At 45.6% G+C, this 14852-nt stretch overlaps 1 protein-coding gene across 3 annotated transcripts in view; it reads right to left on the bottom strand.

Annotated features, from left to right (window-relative positions):
• Window positions 1-14852, bottom strand: part of MSRA (methionine sulfoxide reductase A) — a 389488-nt gene that overhangs the window by 240248 nt on the left and 134388 nt on the right. The gene's annotated exons all lie outside the window — the stretch shown is intronic.

Below are 14852 nucleotides of genomic sequence, written 5' to 3'. Positions count from 1 at the left end.
TGTGTGCCAGGCCATGCCCTGGAGAACAAGGAGAGCTCGGGATTCCAGGGTGCATTGAGGTGGCTTCCCCTGAGGACTCCTGATGATCAGAAGCAAAGTGAGCTGTAAAGACAGCAGGGTAAGCCTGGGACCAATTTTTCAAGAACCAGAATAGCAGAAGACATCATTTCACAAGTCAAGCACTGTTCCAGGGGCCAGAGACGCTTGCCTTTTAAAGACCAGACAGACTTTCATTCCAGTACTTCTTACTGCTTGTCATCATGTCCACCAATCACCCTTCCCACCCGAGTGCATATCAAGGACTTAGAAATAAAGTGACCAGCTTATGGTTTTCCAACATTAACTTATTTTTATAACCCCCAAACTGCAACCAGATAGAGAAGATCTGAGCATGGTCCATCTACGAGTAGTCTAAGAAGATCCTCAGGAATGTCTGAATATGGGCATTTATGTTAAAAATACATAAGAAAAGAATGGCTAAGACACTTTGACACTGCATCACGGTGCACTTATATTTTGATTTCATGGGTCACATTAGATTTATTGCGCTCTGGCACAGGGCTCAGCACCGAAGCGAGGTTCTGAGGCATTTAGAAGGGGAGACTGACCTGGCTCTTGCCCTCATGGAGTGGACAATTATCTTCCAGAGTTGAAAATGTCAAGAGCGAACTTTACCAGAAAGCTTACAATTGTGTGCGAAGTCCTGGAGTGGGGACTAAAGGTACTGTAAGAGTTTGCAGCAGAGGGACAGCAAGCTGCAAGGCAGAGACAGGGCCCGGAGGAACTGCAACTAGTGTCGAGTCTAAAGGGAGGAGCAGGGCTTGGAAAGGCAGAGGGTGAGGGAGCAACTCGGCTGAGAGCCAGGAGTAGATGCAACCAGGGCATCACCCTGGGCCAGACTAGAGTCTAGTCTGGGTGCAGCAGAGGAGACATGTCGAGAAGCAATGGCACTTCAGGAGGGACTGGTAGGCAGGCGCCAGGTCACGGAAGGTCTTGAGAACCCCATCCAAATCCACAGGAACCCTAGGCAGCCTCCGCAGCACTACTGCAAGTATTTTAGAACCCGAAGGCTTACGGGGCTCAGCCTAGCTAGACGATCCCTTCTGGACAGTGTCAGTTCAGGGGCTTCCACGGAAGGTGAGAAGCCAGGCTGAGCCAGGCTGAGCCAGAGGACAAGCCTCACAGCCTCGAGGCACTAACTGGCACCATCAGCAAATGCAAGAGGGAAGGTCACAGGTGGCCCTGGGACCTGGGACAGTGCTCAAATACGGTTAGGACGGACCATTGGTTACTGAATCCAAAGGAACGTGATGGGGCTCCACGTGGAGGCCACAGCTCTGTTCTACAGTTAGGACCCCAAAGCCCCTGCCAGAGGTTTTAAAACGCTGGCCTTTACACATATCAAGAGGTGTAAACCCACTCAAACTCTAACCCACTAATCCCTCTCATAAAAATTTAATCTAAGGAAAAATGTGCGAGAAAAAAAAAAGGTGGTAGACATAAAAATATTTATTAAGGTATTACTGGTAATAAAGAAATCTTTAAAGCAACTAAATATCCAGAAACAGAGAAGTAGCTTAGAAAATTATAATTCATGATTTATCATAAGCATGGACTATCATGCAACATTTTAAATATAGAATTTGAGAGATATATTGAAATGTGAAAAAATATTTGGGATAACAGTAAGTGAAAACAATCCTCTTACACGATGAATGTAGACTATAATAACAACTAACAAAACTATGAATGCTTATGGGAATAGACTGGCAGAGAAATATGCAAAAACAAAAATAACTAGGAAGATTATGCAAGATATTTATCTCTATCAATTGTCTTTGTCATTGTCAGATTCTTATTTCCTAGATGAAAATATGTTTGTTGGGATTTTTTTTTTTTCTCTGCGGTACGCGGGCCTCTCACTGTTGTGGCCTCTCCCGTTGCAGAGCACAGGCTCCGGACGCGCAGGCTCAGCGGCCATGGCTCACGGGCCCGGCCGCTCCGTGGTACGCGGGATCCTCCCGGACCGGGGCACAAGCCCGTGTCACCTGCATCGGCAGGCGGACTCCCAACCACTGCGCCACCAGGGAAGCCCAGTTTGTTTGGATTTTTAAAGTCAACAAAATTACAGATTTCTAAAATTTTTTCTGCAGGACTTAGTTTCCCAGGACAGTCCATCAGGACTTATGTATAGTCCAGTCGAAAGACAACACACTTACCATAAAGAGTGTGACCTATTTGACATCTCCTCTGGGACAGCTCAAAAGCACCTCCAATGCAGCAGGATATCCTTCCACTCCAAACCTGACCCTCTTCCAGCATCCCTAGCTCTGGGAATAGGACCACCATCCTCCTACATTCTAGGCATCCTTGCCCATTCTCTCCCCCTCGCTACCCGTATCTAATCTATCACCAAATCTGGCTAATGTTGCCTCCAGGTATCTTTAGAGTCCTCCCCCTTCTTCCCTTCACCATCCAAGCCACCCTAGTCCCACCTCCTATGGCCTCCTTGCCTGCACTCCTACAAGCACCTCTAGGTCTTCCACATCCCCTTTCTAATCCATTCTTCCAGTGTCGCCACAATTATCTTTCAACTCTGATTATATAACACAAAGTCCCCGACCCTCTCCTCCACTTTCCATGGCCTCCCACTGCTCTTAGGCTAAAGTCAGAACTCTTTAATGCAGCTTCAAAAACCCACATGGTCTGGCCACCTCAGTCCCTCATTCCCTCTACTACAGTCAGAGCTGCACCTTACACTTAGTCATTATTCCAGCAAGTAGACGACAAGCTCAGAGAAGGCAGGGCTCATACTGGTTCACTGTTTCCACAATTACAGCACACTGTGGGACCCAGCATCGGTGTTCAATAAATAGTAGCTAAATTAACGAAGGAAAACAAACTACTAAAGAGTCTCTCTTCGGCCACTATGAAAGATATATTATTTGATACGCTAAACATATATCTCTCTTCATATGTACATGTGTCCCTTCCACAAAAATGATCATTGAAAATGGCCGCTCAGAGTCTCCCCAGCCAGGTGGCCTGGAGATCAAGGAACTCCTCTGTTCGAGTCCTTAAACGCCACTCTTCTTCCCTTCCCATCCACCTACTCCCATCTGAGAAATGGATGTGGAAAGACTGGAAATGCTACCCGGAGAGGAAGGAGGATTCACATGCAACCCTCTCCTCAGTGCGAAAGTTCCCCGGGACTCTGTCTTATCTTTCATTCTAGAGCCTGAGGCCCAAAGATAACAAGCCCTGTTAACTTGATTTTGCATTTTCTCCTGAACCTCAGCTGAGCCTTACATCAGTCCCTGGACAGCAAAGACACAGCATTAGCCAAGGACAGACAGCACAGTACCCAGGGCTAAGGAACACAACTGCCTGACCGTGAATCTCAGCTCTTCCTCCTCCTAGCTGTATGACCTTGGCTTAGCGACTTAGCCTTGTTGTGCCTCCGTTTCCTCATTTGTAAGGGTTTACTCATTTGTACCTACTTTGTGGGTTGCTTTGAGAATCAAATGAGTTAATATATGTAAAGCACTTAGAACAGTGCGTGGCATGCAGTACACATTACTTAACTGTTAGGCTAGTATTACCATTTACATGTGAACTTTGTTTTTCACAAGATCTGAGTCAGGAATGACAAATACATGGCACATATTTACTTCTCCTCCACTTTCATGCCCGTGGCAGACATCATTAATCAATCACAACAGACTTTCATGATCCCCAAATATGACCACAAAATCTTTTCTCAACTTAGCACCCCACAGAGTCTCATTCCTTTGGAGGGGTGGGCATGTGTGATGAAATCACTTTGTTATTCCTGGTCTAAGTGAATAAAACAGAAAGATGGTACAAAGAAAAGCCATTTTCTTTCTCATTTCTACATAATACATTGTGATTTTTAAAAAGACTCTTTGAAAATCTCCAAAACTCTATACAGCTTTACAGATAAAAGAATGGAGGAAAATCTGAGTGCTACTTCCATTCCATGAGGAGAGAACGGGGAGTTGTTAAAAACCAAGCAATGGCAGTGCTAGCCCTGCAAACCGAGGGCATTTTCCCATTGAAACTCTGCTGAGGCAAGTACAGGACTTGGGGGCCAAAGAACCAGAGACCCTTTAAACATATTCTAAAGGTCAAATAAGACTGGGGGTGGGGAGACTCACCTGGGAACCTAATCAGCATTTGTAATTTTTTTTTTTCCAAATTGGTGGCACATTTCACCACAGAAACAATCAAACTGACTAAACAGAAAAGTCACTCATTGACTGGGCACTAACTATTGATTACCAGCAGAGCATGACAGGGAAACAGGAGGGGGTCTGTGACAGGGACATCTGTTGCCTGGCCACAGCAGGGTGGATGCCTCCCATCTGGCTGGTTGGGCTCGTGGGAGCATGTTCTAAAGCCCCACGCTCCAGGAGGACAACCTCTACTGATGGCCATGACGTGTCCTCAGTCAAGGGCATGTGAGGACGAGGAACAGATTTCCATTTATCTTGAAAGCCCAGTGCTCGAGGAGCAGCGAGGTTAATTAGAGCACGATCGGGTCAAAGTCAACTATCCGAGAGATTTTGAAGGGGATTTGGGGGGCACTTCAAAAGCTTTAGAAGATGATACTGATGCTGTTTCTTCTTTTGTTTTGTTTTATGAATGTCTAATGCACTTCAGGCTTTATGACTGTTTTCTTCCTTCAGAAAAATACAATAAAACAGTTCAATAGTGCACCTGCGATAATGCAAATGCAGACATAAACCAACCGGTGATTAGCACCACGTCCTGTGCTCAAGCTGAGAGCTAAAATTCCTATCTTCTGGGTAAGGTTGTCAGGGGCACTTACAGGTAAATGGCAGGGAAGTGGGGGACTGGAGGGTGGGCCCCCAGATCCTCAGGATTCTCCTGTAGGGCCAAGCCCCTCCAGTCTGGGTGCCCATGGCGACACCACCTAATTGGAGATCCCAGGAACTGCTGCTGCTGTCCTGGGAGCCCAGGTCCACTGCTGGGCGCAGAATCATCCCAGGACTGGAACAGCTGTATATTGGACGGAAGCCTCAGAGCTGCAGACCATCTAGTGGTGCCTGCCCCTCCCCGTCATGTTATTCACCCACAACACCCAACGCTTACCCATCCTGTGTTACTATCTATCAGTCATTCACGCCGCTGTGAAGCGCACCGGTGGCAATTAGGTTCAGTTTGGGGCTGGAGTAAGAGTGCATTTATTTCACGAATAAGGTCCCACAAATCTGTCAGGCCCCAAAACCCAACATGGTCTCACAGTCCCTCCCCTTGTCTGTTTCCTTGTGGCTCTTTCTCCAGATCCCAAATCCCTGGTGTCTCAAGGACAAGTCAGACTGGAACTAAGGCGGGTTCATGTCTGGCCCACAAGCCTGAGCCTTGGATGAGGCTCTGTCTCCAGCAGAGGGTCCTCTGATCACACTGACTAAGCATCCTGGGCCCTGGTCCTGCCAAGGTGCCCTTCACAGTGCTGTAAGGATGAACTGATGACTGTTGATTTGTAAAGAAAGGGCAGCAGGAGTTCTGAGGATGCACCTGCAGCCCAGTCACCCAAATCTAGGACAGGTGCACTGGGAGAGGTCAGGTGATGCTGCGTCTGGCGCGCTTGGCCCAGAGGCACTGTGCTTCTATCATATTTTTGTTCCGTACAGAGCCTGTTACTTTGGCTATGGTGTTTTAAGGTGAATGTTAATCCAGGGTGTACTCTGTATGTGAGGAGGGGGAGGGGGGGAGTTACATGGCGGTGGGCAAGTTACGGGGAGGGCCGACCTCTGCTCTCCACCCATCCTGTGTCCAAGGAAGCTGGAGTCCTTCCTACTGACTGGTGAGGTACGAGACTAGAGGCAGGTGGAGTCTGTGGCTAGGAGAGGCTGGAGAGGAGTCCCCAGCAAAGGCGACAGCGGGAATGAGACGAAGGTCCCCTACTGCTGTGAACACCCAGAGGCGAGCGCTCCCCTCAGAGCTTCAGCGGGGGAGGAGGGCCAGCCTGCACTGCCTTCCTCCCATGGTGACCCGTGACTGTGTATCTAAGCGGGAGCCGCCCTAAAAGCAAAAAAAATACGTGATGGAAAAGGCAGGAAAATCAGATGAGAACATTTTAGATTGTAGCACTAAACCACAACTTCACCTGTCACTGAGGAGTTTATCCTTATGCCCCGGCCGCTGTCCTTCCTCCAGTTAATGCCTTTCCCTTTGCTCCAGGGACAACAAACTGAAGACCAGCTCTTGGCCAGGGAAGGTGGTGATTCTTCGGGCTCAGGCGGCCCTGCGCCTCCGGGGTCCCCCTGCAGCAGAGCCCGGAAGGCACAGTGCCGGGGCAGGACAGAGGAGAGCAAGGCTGGGCTCAGCCCCAGTGAGGACACGTCTGGTGAGGCATCAGCTCCAAACGGTGGGGCTTACGGCTCAGACCCACCAGCAGTTACGTGCTTAGTACGTGCCAGGTACCCGCTGCCGTGGCAAGAAAGGTAAACTTCATAGACCCTGCACTCAAGGAGATCCATTTAATCAACAAACTTATTGCGAGAAATCCTAAGAGGAGATTTCTGGCCAGAAGAGTGAGCTGAGGATGAGAGCGTGTTTTAAAAATAAAGCATTATGCAAGCAGAGGACATTTTTACTTTTCGTGATGTGCCTGCTGTTTTCTGAGGTCTGCTCGGGGCACAAGACCACGAGTATGACTCTAAACCCGGAACAGCAACGCCAAGTGCACAAGGCCTCAGACACCAGCCCTTTCCTGTTCCTAAGAAAAACTGGCCCAGAATGATCCTGCTGTGTCCCCACAAGACGACACAGGAGAGTAAAGGAGACTGACCACAGGGATGCCCACAGTGAGAGGGCAGGAGGTGGACCAGATGCCCTAGAAAACAGTGTCAGAATTATTTCTGTACGTTCCTAAGCAGGCTTCCATGATTCTGTAAAAGACAGTGATTCCACTGCCAGAGAGAAAGTGGAGAATGATAGGAAGACAGACTACACATAAAAAATTAAATATATCAATAACAAACACATACATGAGTAGATGCTCAACCACACAATGAGATACTATTTTTAATTCGTGAAAATGGCAAAATTACAAAACCAACGCCAAGTACCAATGAGGGTCTGGAGACACGGGCTTTCTCATATACTGTTCGTGGAAGTGGGAATGCTACAATCTATTTGGAAAGTAGTCTGGCAATATGCATCAAGAATGTCAAAAGCTTTTAAATTATTTCTACCTTAGGAAATAATCAGGAGTGAAGCAAAGGTTTCCAAAGATGTTTAGAGCAGAATTGTTTATAACAGTGAAAATCCGCAAAAAACCTATATGGCCCAACAAAAGGGGGATAATGAAGTATATCGTGGCACAGTCCTCAGATGCAATATTACCTCATAATTTTTAAAAGTATGATCATAAAAAGGTTTCTTCCACAGTGTCAGGAAATAGTAATAATAGAGAGTTCAGTGGAGAATAGCAAGAAAAAAGGAAATCTAAATCCTATGAGGTATATTTTCAAGTTGTACAAACCTAAACGTTTTCCCTTGAGTCCCATTCCTCTGTTTTCTTTGAGAAGGACACAGAGCAAGAGAAACCACTGAAACTCTCTTAAGTGAGTAAAACCGATGAGCAGATTACTTCCTGCTCGATCGCATAAGGACCCTTTTCTTTCCAGGGTTTTAAGTACCTTGAACTCTCGCTTGTTCCTTAACACAAGGCCCCCTGGGTGAAGAGCTCTGGAGACGCTCAGGGACTTCAGGACCAACTCGACCCAGCTGCATGACTGCCTTATTGAATCCCCTGATGAGGCCACTGTTGTCGAGATGCGCAGGGCTCCGGAGCTTATGAACTCATAAGCAGGCGTGTGGGGGAAGGAGGAAAGAAAGCTGACAGAGGGACTTGGGGGACGTATCTGCTCCAGCAAGTCCAGGCACAGGGATCCATTTTCCACCCAAATAACACCACAGTTCAGAAAACGACGACTGAACATCGCTTATGTGCCAGGCACTGGGCTCACTGTCGGTCATACAGTAAGACAGTAAGACAACGCCCGCCTTCCCTTCATCCTTCACTGACCAACACTGTGCCTGCCCCACATGTTAGAGCTACTGACCAGGTACGCCTATGGAGGCTCCTGTGTTAGCGGCGCTGCCTACAGCTCTTTAACACCTCCTGTTACCCCACGATTATCAGACGAGCATGAGTTCCCGATTCACGCTGCATTATCCCAAGAAAAGCATTCCGTCATCATTCATTTCGTTTTTAGGAGAATTCCATTTTCACTCATGTAACACTGTTATTAATGACCACATTTAAGAACCATGTCTAATTTGGGCATCTGTGATAAGCATGTAATATTAATTGATGGAAAAATTTCCACCTGACTTTTATGAAATCTCCCTGCCTCCTCTTAACACATGTAATTCCTAATGACTACCAAAATTAGACAATCTTGAGACGAGAAATTCCATTTAAACTAAGGTTACTTGAAGGATTAAAATCTACATGTCAGCTTGATGAATGTGACATCTCCGTGAATAACAGTGTTGAAAACAGTTGTGTTAAAAACTGTGGCTGTAGGGACTTCCCTGGTGGCTCAGTGGTTAGGAATCCGCCTGCCAGTGCAGGGGACACGGGTTCGAGCCCTGGTCCAGGAAGATCCCACATGCTGCGGAGCAGCTAAGCCCTTGAGCCACAACTACTGAGCCTGCGCTCTAGAGCCCGCGAGCGCCAACTACTGAGCCCACGTGCCACAACTACTGAAGCCCACGCGCCTAGAGCCCGTGCTCCACAACAAGAGAAGCCACCGCAATGAGAAGCCCGCGCACCGCAAACGAAGAGTAGCCCCCGCTCGCCACAACTAGAGAAAGCCCACGCACAGCAACGAAGACCCAGCACAGCCAAAAATAAATAAATAAGTAAATAAAGGTGGCTGTACACCAAAATGATTTCTAAGGTACGTTCCCTATTGATCCTAAAACATATTTTAGATTTTGAAGATGAATGTTAAATGTATCTATAAAGGATCACACAGAGATCATACTTTTTAGTATTGTTGTAGAAATCATTGCCCTTCAAAGACTTGGTGTCCCCGGCTTGCGTAGCTTTAGTCCCCTCCACGTCTACTACAGCGTTTGCCCGTATGAAAATAATCAGCGCTGTGCAGAGCATCCAAGTCCTGGAAATGTAATTAAAGCATGAGCCCCACAGAGGTATGCTCTCATCCCATCATCAGCGTCTAGTAACACTTTGGAGCCTCCGTGTATGCCTCTAAGACCACTGATTACGCTCCTACACACACTGTATACACACCCTGAGAGGAAGCGGCGCAGGGCTTGAGCAAAGCGCAGTAGCAAGCAGTGGTCTGCTTCCTCATTCTTTGTGACCGGGTCAGCGGCCTCCAGCAGGAAGGAGCCCCTTGACGGCACAGCATCTGCCTGGAGGTTGAGTGAAGCGCGTCTGCTGTCAGGCCGCCGATGGGCAGGAATGGTCCAGTGACTCCCCTACCCCCGTCTCCACCCCCGTGACAGTGATAAATGACTGGGCCCTCTGCTCAGCTGAGCCTGACGGGCCAGACCTCCCCTTGCAATCTGTCCCAAACCAACACCAGTCCTTCCCCCCACAAGATCCTCCTCAGCACACCACACAGGCTGGCACCAGGGTAAGGCCAGACCTATCTGCTTTCCATGACTGTTCTTTTCATGAAAACAAATTATGACTTTATTTCTAAGTGGAAGCTCCTAATCAAAAATGGAATATGTTGTTACAAGCCTTACAAGGAACTTGTCTCAATTATCTTTTGACATTAGAAATGAAGGAGATACAGCTAAATACGGGACTTTAATTAGAAAGAAAGAGGAACAGTCATGGATATAAACATGGATGTCAATTTGGCTTCCATTTAAATCAATACATTTTCAATTTATTAAGTTATTACTGTTGGTGGTGGTAAGGAGAAAGAGACAGAAGAGTCTGAGGGGAATAAAATATTGATAAGGAGATGGAACATTAACACTGACCATTAACATGATTCATCACCGATTAGCTCCTACATTTTGTTCATGTGCAAAGACAGTCATTTCAGGATTGTTTGTAAAGAGACTGGCACCAAACTTTTACATAAAATAGTCTATAATGTGGAACAATATGCACCATTATAAACAATGAGGTAACTCTATAGGTAAAGACATGGAACCATCTACAAGATGCATTGTTAATTGGGGGAAAATATCAACAGGCAAGATAATATGTATAATATGCTACAATTTCTTTTTTTAATATTCTATTTTTTACCTTTTGAATTTTGTTCCATGTGATACATTACTTTCTTGAAAATAGAAATTAAAAATATTTTAAATGTCCCCAGTCTTTGCTACCCCGTGATTACCCCTGCAGCCTGAGAGCCTCTTCCCTGGGCTGAGGGCATTGCTGAGATGCAGGAGTGGCCAGTGGCGGGCAAGCAGCCCCTGGGCTCAGATCAGCCTGATGCTTACATTTTATCCAGGCTCAGGACAAACACCCAAGATGATTCCACTTGTATCTCAAAGCAGCAGAACTGCTACTAGGCTTTAAAATTCTGGATAGTTCATAGTATCTTAAAAGGCCTCAAGATAGAGTTATCACTCCACTTCCTCTCTGAAATTGATCTGCCTTCTCCAAGCAGTATGTTAATTGTCCTCCTTTCAAAAGGAAAAGGATTTTAAGAGGATCAACCATTACAAATTTTAGATGGTATTAAAATATTATTTACCTAAAAATAAAAGGTATTTCTAGGTTTGACTTTATTTTACAGGAAAGAAGAGAGAGGGAGAGGAGGAGGGAGGGAAGGAGGCAGAGAGAGAAAGATAAAGTGAGGGAGGAAGGGAAGAAAGCAGGGAGGGAGGGAGGGAGGAAAGCAGACTGGTACATCAGCAGTACTTTGCCCTTCTGGAATTTGGTATGTATTTTAATTATTTCTCTGTCCCTCCTGTCTCTCATCCTTTCTGTTTCTCTCTCCCTTGTCATTTTTCTCCACAACAGAAGAAAAGGATATTTGAAAATCTATTTTAGATTTACTGAACAGGAATTATGCTCATCATTCATAATTTTAAAAGCAGTTGAAACATTCTATAGTGCCCTCAAAAAAAAAGATAAATCAAGTTTTTACCGTGAAACCTTCCACTGATTTCCAAAAAGCCGGTGAAATTTTCTTGAATTCGGCTCTTACTGGAGCAACAGCACAGGTAGCTCGTCCACTTTGAAGATGTCCCCCAAGGACTGGTGTCCTGAGAGAGCAGGTTTGGTCACATAGCTGATTAAGGGGCATTGGACAACCCAGTGCATATTCATATTAGGAAATATCATGGACAATCTCTTCAACTACAGTTCTACAAATGACACAGGAAGTCATTTTATGATGTTTTTTATACTTGTCTACCATGAAAGAGGGACATAGAACTGAACATCTTAACTCAGGGAAGCTCAGGGGAGACAGGGTGGCTCTTGAAACATGCTTTTGGTCACCTGATTTAATGAAGGGATAGGGACCAGAGCAGGCAGAGCAAAGCCTATTGGGTTATCTTCCTTGAACATGGGCTCAAGCATATCTTTGGATATTCAAGTGATGGGCTGATTCCGGGATGAATTCCCTAATGACAGACGGGAGCATTGCTGAATAAAATGAGAGTCGTGTCTGAAAATATCAAGCACGTGGGAGGCCAAGGCAAGCAGCCTTCCACTGAGCCCACCCAGGGCCTGGATGATGGTCTCTCCCAGCTGGAAGGCCATCAGCTTCGTAGAGATATGGGTGGGGGATGGGGGGATATAAAGCAGGCTAAGAATATTTCTCATTTTAGTACATTCTCATGTACTAAATCTTACCGAGTGATTGTGGAAGGACCTGACTAAGACCCTAGAATTCTACAAAAGGAGATGACTGTGACCTGGTATAACTCAACTCTAAAGGGACTTCAGTGCAGGCCCTGCAGAAAATCTGATTTTGAGTAAAATTACGCCTTGATAGGCCTGCCAGGCTCTGAGTGCTAAGAGTAAATTATAGTCATGTCTATTTTCTGCCACTTTATCTTCCCAAAAGGCTGATAGCTCAAAATGTAAACTGTTGTGTGGAAGGTAGCTGGAGAGGAGCTAATGAAATACAGGCAAGTCCCCAACTTTAAAATGAGTCACATTTCAAAAGCATGTTTCAGAGATGGACATCTGGGATATAGAATCCATTTTCTCATGAACATGCTGTTATAAAGGTGGCGAGCTAGCCCACAAGGGCCTACTCAACCTATAATGAGCCTCAAATGTAACTCTTTCTAGGATTCTAACCACCGTTTATGAGATACTGTCTCAGCGCAAAAATATATTCTAAGTTCTACCTTACAACACTAAGCACACACGCTTTCACACCAGCCAAGTTGGCTGTCAGCTACAGCTGGACAAAAGAAAACATTTCCCTACTTCCCCAACCTGTCCAGCTACTAACTTGACCATAGAAAGAAATCTCCACTTTATTCATCACTGTAGAAAGGAGATTTTTTTTCCCCCAAAAGAGGAGGAAATCTCACTGCTCAAATGCTAAGTACAATTTAAATTCAGTGGTCTCATTGCAGTTGAGGATGTAAAGCTGGGTAGTTCTGGCTCAGGGTCTCCTACAAGTTGGAATCAAGGTGCTGGCTGGGGCTGTAGTCTCATCTGAAGGCTCAACTGGGAAAGGACTGCTCTCAAGCTCACTTGTTGGCAGGCCTCAGCGAGCTAGAGCACAGATCCTCCTGAAGTTGAGCCTTCAGAAGACGCAACACAGCTGACATCTTGATTCCAGCTTCATGGGGCCTGGCTTCAGGGCCACCCAGCTAAGCCACACCCAGATTCCCTACTCACCAGTCCCCCAAAAAACACTGTGAGATAATAAATGATTGTTCTTTTAAGCTGCTACCTTTGGGGATAATTGATTATATAGCAGTAGATAACTAATAACATGCTCTAATAAAGGGGAAATAATGTAAGTTTTAGCAAAGGACAACTACTGACTGTACGGCAGGAACTCAAACCATCTTTTATAAAGCTATATAAAACTTTCACCTTTATAAAGGAAAAAGGCATTTCCAGTCTAACTGATTTACAAATCAACCCCTGGAAGATGATCCATTTCTAACTTGGAGACTACCTCTATGTAATTTTATTATTCTACCTACTTGTTCTCTAGTGTGCTGGGGTTGCTAAAACAGGCGTTCCTAAACCACTAAAAGTCTAGGAATAGTGTATAAAATACCAGAGTAAGGCTTTCAGCACTTCTGCAATAATTCAGGCAATTTTTATTCATTTGCATTATCCAGAGGATTGTTAGTTGCTTTTCCTGCTGTTTTGTTTGGGGAAGTTATACCTTTGCCTCATAGCGCTTAAAAAAACAATGAAGAAAAATGTTTTTCCAAAATTCCCAGGGAAGCTAAATTTAAATTCATGCCAAAGGCCTTAACTGCAATGGAGAAAATCTTCCGTATTTTGATGGGGTTTTGCTTGGTTGTTTGCTTGGTTGTTTGCTTGAGTTGGGGGGCTTTTTTCTTTGACTAGATGGAAGTAAGAAGACAGCTGGATTATTTTTACCCATAGTGGTACCTATAAGAAACACGGTTTTTCCCTTTTTCTATGGGAATCAAAATAAAAGCTAAAAATGAAAATTGTTGCTGATATTAAACCTGGTTTGTAATTAGCCTTGGACTCTTCATCCATAGCAGTTTAAGGTCATAGTACCTCTATTCCAAGCAGCAAAATAGAAGGATCCTTACTGTGCATTAAGAAATTCCAGGGACTTCCCTGGCGGTCCAGTGGTTAAGGCTCGACGCTTCCAATGCAGTGGGAGCAGGTTCAATCCCTGGGAACTAGGATCCCATGTGCTGTGTGGCGCAGCCAAAAAATAAAAAAAAATTTTTTTTAATTAAAAAAAAAAAAAAAGAAATTCCAAACAGCTCTGCTAACCACCATGAGACACGGGAAGGGTCAAGCTTGAGCTAGTCATTTCAGTGACATAGGAAACCATGTTCCTGGCTCATTGTTGAATTTCAGTTCTTACAGAAATATTACTCACCACACTCTTGGTCTCTCCCACCCTGTCATTTTAGTTAAATCTCAGATTAAAGCACACGAGGGGTGGGGTGAGTGAGGGGAGGAGGAAAAATACCAGTTGAATACATAGCAATATCTCCTACCCTTCTTGAAATGAGGACAAAATCCACAGATCACAGAAAGTCTCAACCCAAGTAGTGCTTACAAGAAATTCCTGTGTAGTGGTCTGGGTCCAATCAGGAGATGGAAACCACATGGTAGGTCAAACAGTGGAAGTCTAACATAGAGAATATTAACCATAATTAAAAAGTAACTATATAATCTAAGGAAACTCTATGCCACCTGAGGACTGAACATACCTAAGGAAGGACAGACTTGGAAGGATACAAACTTCCTTGGAGAAGGTGCAGTTAAGCCACTGGATAGCAGAGAAGTTCACTGGTTTGTAGGCCAGAGCTTATCTGGAGATGCAGGGCAAACAACAGGCTACCTTTCAGAATGTAGGCGATCAGAACCCAGTGGCAGGAGTGTATAATGGGATCCAGGCACCCAGGAGCCTGAGAGCAACTGCAGGGACTCTGAGAGTACGTGGACAGCCCAGAGGCTCTGGTTTCCTTGTCAAGAGGGCTGCAGAAAAGTTATCACCAGGCCAAGACTATAAAGTCACAGAGGGACTGAGTTCTGCGCCAGTGGCTGAGGCAGGCTCCACTAGAGGTCCACACACACACACCCCGCCAACCCAGGCCACACCAGAAACAGCAGGAGAGGCTCCTCCTTTCACAAAGTCTCCCCAGCACCCTCT

This window comes from Mesoplodon bidens (genome assembly GCF_964165515.1).
Source record: "Mesoplodon bidens genome assembly, chromosome: 6".
In the NCBI taxonomy this organism is placed as follows: Eukaryota; Metazoa; Chordata; class Mammalia; order Artiodactyla; family Ziphiidae; genus Mesoplodon; species Mesoplodon bidens.
Note: the sequence above shows the minus strand (reverse complement) of the source record. Positions and strands in the feature narration are given on the sequence as shown.